Genomic DNA, 8,499 nt, shown 5'->3' with positions numbered 1-8,499 from the left:
CTATTTGAATTGGGTAATGGTGGCTCCCTTCAGTATGATAATAAAAAGTTTTCACTTTACTGCTCCTCTGTCTTGATGGTAATCTAATATGATACCCACATGCTCATCTGGGTATCAAGTATTGCTATAAGTGTACATCTTTGGTGGCTTCTCTAAAGACGTATGCATTAGGTATTTAGTGATTTTTTTATGACGGGTTCCATCGATGATGAGCGTTGGACTATTTGGGTATTTTTACTCATGCTTTCTTCTTGTATGATGGGAAGAATGATGCCTGTTTTAGTGGTGGTGTTTAGGTGACATACAATAACCATCATATCCACTTTAAGACAATCTCCAAAAAGGTCCTGAAGACCATCACTAAAGGAGGACTTATTATTCCCATTTCCCCCAAAGGATGCACGATCACAACTCCTCCAAACAATACATCAATGATAAGCAACAAAATTTTCGAGAGAATTAGGCTTGTGCCTCTTTTGCAGATAATGGGATGAAAATAAACTCATTTTGAAATGGTCTTTTAATGGAATATCATTTATATCCTTTCCAATAGAGTCATGTGCATGGGAACTTTTGTCACAATTAGGAGGGCCATGCATCCTTTTTAGCTCATGAGCTCTTGGCTTTATGAACCAATGTTGATGGGAGTGTCCATCGGGATGTCTAGGGAGTGGCTACATTCAAAGAATGATAACTATATTGCAATATCAATTTAAATCTTTTCATGACTCTATTCGACAGGGAGTCGGATTTTGTTGCAGCAGTAGGTTGAAAATGTCCAATAAAAGTTTGTTCATGTTTAATGTGTTGAACGAGGCTTAGAGGTGTTAGAGAAGATGAACACGTGGGGAAACTAAAACATGAGAAGGAAGAAGTTGATTTTTGTGTGGAGATATTTAAGCATGAGGTGAATGAAGTTGATTATGTAGTGGAAGAATTTGACAAGTTTCTGAGAATGAAGGTTGATAAAAACAACTTTAAATCTTGGGGACCTTGTTGTCAAGGACCATCTTCACCGACACAAGAATGAATTGGTGTCGCATTGTCTTAAATAATATAAATAGTTGATTATAGTAGATTGTTGGTGATACTTAGTGTGTGAGTTGTCTTTGAACCAACCATTAGAATTGAAACTAAAAGCAGTTACAGTTGTATAATTGAAGAAATTTTGAGAGAATAAAAGAAAATCAATTTTCACAAACAACACTACTATTCCGTATTGGAACAAAGAATTGTTGATATCTTAATCATAACCAACACAAAATGCTTATGTTGCGGTGATGATAGTTCTTCGGTGACCAGAGAGGGTACTTATGAAAAATGTAAGCAATAAGATGTTCAAGTTAGTATGATATAGAGGTTAAAATTTGCAATTATGAGTTGAATTATATATGAGTGTTACTTATGGTCATACATATATAGGAGAGACGCTTAAAATTATGTCTAGATTGTTAGATAAGGAGCGCGAATAGTCATTCGATAAAGATCAACGACTCTGATCAAATGGGAGTCATGCTCTTGTACGACACTATATAGTACATGCTTACCGTGGTTTCATTGTGAGTTAATGGGTGGAGTTATGCATATGTGGATTGTGTAAGAACAAATTTAGTTCTACAATGTATCTCTAAGATTTTGATGATAACAAAGGATGAAACGAAAATGGTACCCTAACGAAACTTTTCAAAGTGTGTAGGACTCTGATCAAAACAATCCGATAGACAATCATCAGATACAGAATCAAACACTAAGATGCTACTCAAAAGATCTAACTCTGATCAAACGCAAGTGCAAGCTAAACTAAAGAAGTCAAACACTGTAAAGTGGAAGAATGACTCTAAATCTGAAGACGTACGCTCTGACATAGTCAAAGTAAAAAGAAACTCTAAAGATAGTCAGCAACAAGCATCATCTGAAGTAGCAATCAAGACTCTGACATTAGGATCCTCTGATCCAGAAAGCTTAACCATGAAGAAACTCGCTTATGGAAAGAAACTATTTTTAGAAGGATGTTATGGCACTCCAAAAATTGCTTTGGAAAGAACGCGGAGATTAATGACCTTAATAATCCTTCAATGCTCAAGATTTTGACTTTAACATCACTCAACGGTTTGCTCACCACTCCTATATACAACACTTCCGCCATTCATTATTCCTTCTCTCACGAGTTGTTGCTCTAACGTGAGAATAACTCTTGTACTTATCTTGTGTAATCTCTGCTTATTATTAGAAGCACTTTTCATTACTGTAATCATATTATTGCTAAGATATTTCCTCAAGTGAGTTTGTGAAGTCTGATTACTTGAGAGGGCTAAGGGATTATTATTCTCTTAGACAGTTGTTTGTGTAATCCTTCAAGATTAGTGGATTAAGTCCTTTTTGAAGGCGAAATCACCTTGGCCGGGTGGACTGGAGTAGCTTGTTAGACTATGGCACGGATCTAGAAGGGGGGGTTGAATAGATCCCAATTAAAAACTTGAGTCGGCGCTACCAATTTAAAAGAAAAATTGGTTTTAAAAAATTGTTTTAGGTGCGGAAGCGGCCGAGGAAAATTTAGTCTAAAACGAACCGTTATTGGAAAACCGGATATGCGTTAAGCTAATGGATAAGTGATAAATTGAGATACAAGTTACTACACTAATTGCACGATCAATGATATAATTCACTTACTAGCAAGCCTAGTTCCAATGAATCAAAACACCAAATTTAGACTGATGCAAACTTAAGACAATTTTGGCTTAAGCAACTTTACAAACACTTGGTGTGCATAAGCACTCCAAGTAATATTTGAGTTGAGTAAGTGATTCAATTTGTCCTAGTACAATATAATATTGTACTTAGTATTCAAACAGCAGTTTTAATCACTTACTCAACTTATATCAGCGTTTCGTAAAAATTGCTTAAACTAAAATCACTTAAATTTTAAGCTGAAAAACAGATTATGCAGAAAATTAAAGAAGACACAGATTTGATGAGGCAGTTCCCCCGCCGTCCTCGCTTCGGGGTACGTCTGCCCTCAATTCTAAAATTAGAATTGAGATATAGATTAGCTATCACCTGTAAGATTTAATCGTTTTTACAAGGATTGCAAAGTATGTAAACAACAGAACTTCCACTGTGTTGAATGATACTTCTTATCCTTGCTCCTTGATTCAAGATGAATCAAGACCTTTGATCGTTGATGTTGGACCTCCGTTTCCTGCCACTCGTTGAGGAACCTTCTGTTCTTCAATCCCTTGGCCCGGCTGATCACGAACACAAACGTATCAAACCCGAATCCTTCACTACACAAACACCGACTCCGCTACTAAACTGATGAAGACGTTTTCTTATCAGCTACCTTCGCTCAGCTGAATGTTAATGAAGGAATTCGTCCAAAAACCCCCAAACACAAACCGGTATTGGAGGATAAAACCCTAATGGTTTTATTCAAGAAAGAACCTGCCAAGACTTCAACTCGAACCCGATTCTCCAATCGCAACTACGAACCTTATCACCTTCTAACTATCACGAATCACATCAAAAGTTATTGTGTGCAGTTGATGTATTGTGAACTGTTGAAGATGAAGATGATGAATCTTTGACACCTTTTTCACTCTTTCTTGTTTCCTTGAACACTTGAATACAAATTGACAAATGTTGGTTAATAGAAGTGTTTTGACTTCTATATATAGTAACAGACAAAATCAAACAAACATAACAGTATTTCAAATATTTGAAATAACTCAAAAAACTGAGTTGGCGCACGAACGGTCGACCATAGGTCGGCGTGCGCTGACCCGTGGGGCATGCGCCGACCCTTATGGTCGACTCAAACATTTCATGCGCTGACCCGTGGATAGCATCACTATGCCATGCGCTGACGTGTGGTCGACACAAGGGGTTTATGCGCCGACCCGTGAGCTATGCGCCGACCCTATGGTCGACGCAAGCAGTTTTGCGCTGACCATCCTCCAGTTTGGGTTGAGCTTTGCGCTGACCCGTGAGCTTTGAGCTGACCCCTATGGTCGACTCAAAGCTTTCAAACCTGCAAAAAATTGTGATTTGTGCTTTTCATGCATTTAGTCATGATCACACTTTGTCTACATGTTTTTTGATGATTATAGTAGATTTAGAGGAACGTAGAAAAGGATATGGTGGGTAATGTGTTGCATTCGTTTGTAGACGTGCATGATGGTCTTTTGTCATCATCGAAACTTGATATCGTATGTTGTATGACACTTTGTCTTTACATAGCTTTGAATTTCAAGCGAACCAGTATAAAATTTTGTGTTGAATTCTTTTGTTTCTGCATGTGTCTCTGTTCTAAAAAGTTTTTATTTTCCTAAAATAATTCAAACCCCTCTTTATTGTTTTTCTCTACCTTCAATTGGTATTAGAGCTTCGACTTTTTTTATTGATTTTCTAATCAAACACTTAACAGTGTAGAGAGATCCAGCGTGAGAAAAACACTATGGCCAACACCAATGAAAGAGATAGTTACAATGTTAAACCTTCAATCTCTGATGGAGAAAAATTTGATTACTGGAAAGATAGAATTGAAAGTTTCTTTCTGGGCTATGATGCTGATCTGTGGGATATAGTTACTATTGGCTACATACCTCCTGTATCTGACGATGGCATTTCCATTACCAGAAGCAAGATGACAGATGATCAGAAGCGCGACTTCAAAAACCATCACAAAGCCAAAACAATAATGTTGAATGCCATTTCCTACAATGAATATGAAAAGATCACTAACAGGTAAACAACTAAAGAAATACTTGACTCCCCGAGGATGACTCACGAAGGAAATTCTCAAGTCAAAGAGACAAAAGCTTTGGCTCTAATTCAGAAGTACCAAGCTTTCAAGATGGAGGACGATGAAGCTATAGAGGTAATGTTCTCTAGATTTCAAACTTTAGTTTCAGGACTCAAGGTTCTGGACAAAGACTACATAACTACAGATCATGTCAAAAATATAGTCAGGAGCTTGCCAAAAAAGTGGAGACCCATGGTCACATCATTAAAATTGTCAAAGGATCTGAACAATATCAGCCTTGAAGAACTCGTTAGTTCACTCAGAAGTCACGAGATAGAACTTGAGGAAGATGAGCCTCAAAAGAAGATCAAATCTATAGCACTAAAGTCCAAATCTGAAAGACGCAAACCAGAAAGGAACAAAACCTTCCAAGCTGAAGAGGAAGACAATGACGACTCTAAAAAGGAAGACTCTGACGATGAAGAAGAGTTATCCCTTTTGACCAGAAGAGTAAAACAACTCTGGAGAAAAAGGAACAACAACTTCATAAGATCAAGACCCAAGGGAGATTGCTCAGAATCAACTTCCATAGGTAAATCTAACAAAGAAGTAACATGCTATGAATGTAAGGAAACATGTCACTACATAAACGAATGTCCAAAGCTGAAGAAGGAAAGCTCCAGAAGAGAAAGTTTCAAGAAAAGCCCCTTCAAGACCAAAAAGGGACTGATGGCCACCTGGGAGGACAGTGGATCTGATTCCTCTGAATCAGACTCTGAAGAACAGGCAAATGTTGCATTCATGGCTACCACCTCTTGAAACACATCAGATGCAGAATCTGATCCTGAAGAAGTATTTTCTGATCTTTCTCGCTCTGACCTTGAATCATGCATTTCTTAATCTTTGAACTCATATCAGAAACTTAAATAAAAATTTAAAGCACTAAAAAGGGTTCTTGAAGGAACCATCGAAGAATGTGATAAGCTCGAGATGACAGTTTCAGAACAAAAAGATGAAAATCTAACTCTGACAAAAGAAAGAGACTCCACAAATAAACAATGTTTAAAACTTGAAGAAGCTTTATCTCAAGCCCCACAAACTTCTAACACAATGATATATAAATATGAAAAATCTTTTCAAAAGTTTCTGAAAAATGGGATAGAAAGAAACAGAATAGCATCCATGATTTATGGAGTCAGTCAGAATAATAAAAGAGGAATAGGGTATGATCCTAGTGAAGATAAAATTTCCACAGATGACAACCCAAATCTCCTTTTTCTTATCACTATAGACATGCACAAGCACAACTTTTTTATAATGCTAAAAAACCCAAAGTTCTAAGAAACTTTGGGGAAACTAATCTCAAAGGACCCAAAAGATTATGGGTACCAAAGGATAAGACTGTTTATGTTGCAGATATCTTATACAGCAGAGTTGAGACACCAATCATGGTACTTGGACTTTGGATGCTCGCTACACATGACGGGAAGAAAGTATATGTTCCAAATCCTGGAACTTAAAGATGTTGACTTCGTAGGTTTCGAAGAAAATCAGAAAGGAAGAATCAGAGGCTCCGGAACTATTGGTAATAGAACTCTTCCCTCTATATCTGATGTTCTTTACATAGAAGGATTAATGCATAACCTGTTATCAATAAGCCAATTAAGTGATAACGGTTATGATGTAATCTTCAATCAAAAAACATGTAAAACAATTAATCAGAACAATGGAACAGTTTTATTCAATGGCAAGAGGAAAAACAACATTTACAAAATAAATCTTTCAGATCTAAAAGATCAAAATTTAAAATGTTTGATGTTTGTTCACGAAGAGCAATGGGTATGGGATAGACGCTTGGGCCACATTAGCATGAGAAAACTTTCTCAGCTAAATAAACTCGAGTTAGTCAGAGGTCTATCTAAGCTGAGGTTTTCTTCAGATGCTCTGTGTGAGGCATGTCAAAAAGGAAAATTTTCTAAAACATATTTTAAAAAGAAAAATGTTGTTTCCACCTCAAAGCCTCTGGAACTTCTTCACATTGACCTTTTTGGGCCTGTTAAGACAGCGTCAGTCAATGGAAAAAAGTATGGACTAGTCATTGTTGATGATTTTAGTCGCTGGACATGGGTAAAATTCCTAAAGCACAAGAGTGAGTCTCACTCTGTATTCACTAGCTTCTGTTCTAAAGTGCAAAATGAATTTGACTCTAAAACTATCAGAGTCAGAAGTGATCATGGTTGCGAATTCGAAAATAAGTTCTTTGAAGAACTGTTTGACTCTAATGGAATATCCCATGATTTCTCCTACCCTAGAAATCCACAACAAAATGGATTTGTAGAAAGGAAGAATAGGACACTCCAAGAAATGGCCAGAACCATGATCAATGAAACAAACATGGCCAAGCACTTTTGGGCTGAAGTAGTAAATACAGTGTGTTATATTCAGAATAGAATCTCTATAAGACCTATTCTGGAAAAGACTCCCTATGAACTGTGTAAGGGAAGAAAACCCAACATTTCTTATTTCTATCCTTTTGGATGCTCTTGTTTTATTCTCAATACTAAAGAATATTTGAATAAGTTTGATTCAAAAGCACAAAAAGGTATTATGTTAGGATACTCCGAATGCTCCAAAGGCTACAGAGTATACAACACACAAACTAAAATCGTGGAAGAATCAATACATGTTAGATTTGATAATAAGCTTGACCCTGAAAAGTCAAAGCTAGTTGAGAAACTTGCAGATTTGGAGATAACTCTTGCAGGCTCGGACGAAAAGACTAAAGCATCAGAAGAATCTGAGAAACAAAGTCCAGATGCAACTGAAGTCTCACCTATCCAGAAAAGATCAAAAAGTCGCCCTAATATCTCTGAAGATTTGATTATGGGAAACAAGGATGAACCTGTCAGAACTAGGTCAATATTCAAAGTATCTGAAGAAACTCCTCTAGGATTAGCATCTCTAATCAAGCCTACTTCCTGTGATGAGGCACTTCAATACAATGACTGGGTTCTGGAAATGAAAGAAGAACTAGATCAATTCTCAAAAAATGATGTCCGGGATCTTGTCCCAAAGCCTAAAGGAACTCACATTATTGGAACAAGATGGGTATTCATAAACAAACTGGACGAAAAAGGAGAAGTAGTCAGAAACAAAGCACGACTGGTGGCACAAGGTTACAGTCAACAAGAAGGAATTGACTACAATGAAACCTTTGCCCCAATCGCCAGGTTAGAATCTATTCGCTTACTTGTTTCATTTGTTGTAAATCATTCCATCAAACTATATCAGATGGATGTCAAGAGTGCATTCCTTAATGGTCATATATCAGAAGAAGTGTATGTCAATCAACCTTCAGGCTTTGAAAATTCTAAATGTCCAGAACACATTTTCAAACTAAAGAAATCATTGTATGGACTAAAACAAGCTCCTAGAGCTTGGTATGAAAGATTAAGTAACTTTCTCCTAGAACATGATTTTATTAGAGGAAAGGTTGACTCTACACTCTTCTGTAAAAACATTAGAAATGATCTCATGATATGCCAGATATATGTTAATGACATCATTTTTGGTTCAGCTAACCCCTCTGTGTGTCAAGAATTTTCTGAGCTAATGCAGGCATAATTTGAAATGAGCTTAATATAAGAACTAAAGTTCTTTCTGGGAATTCAAATTAATCAAGCTTTAGAAGCTACTTATGTATATCAAAGTAAGTACATAAAAGACATTCTGAAGAAATTTGAAATGGCAAAATGCAA

This window comes from Lathyrus oleraceus, chromosome 1 (genome assembly GCF_024323335.1).
Source record: "Lathyrus oleraceus cultivar Zhongwan6 chromosome 1, CAAS_Psat_ZW6_1.0, whole genome shotgun sequence".
Lineage (NCBI taxonomy): Eukaryota > Viridiplantae > Streptophyta > Magnoliopsida > Fabales > Fabaceae > Lathyrus > Lathyrus oleraceus.
Note: the sequence above shows the minus strand (reverse complement) of the source record.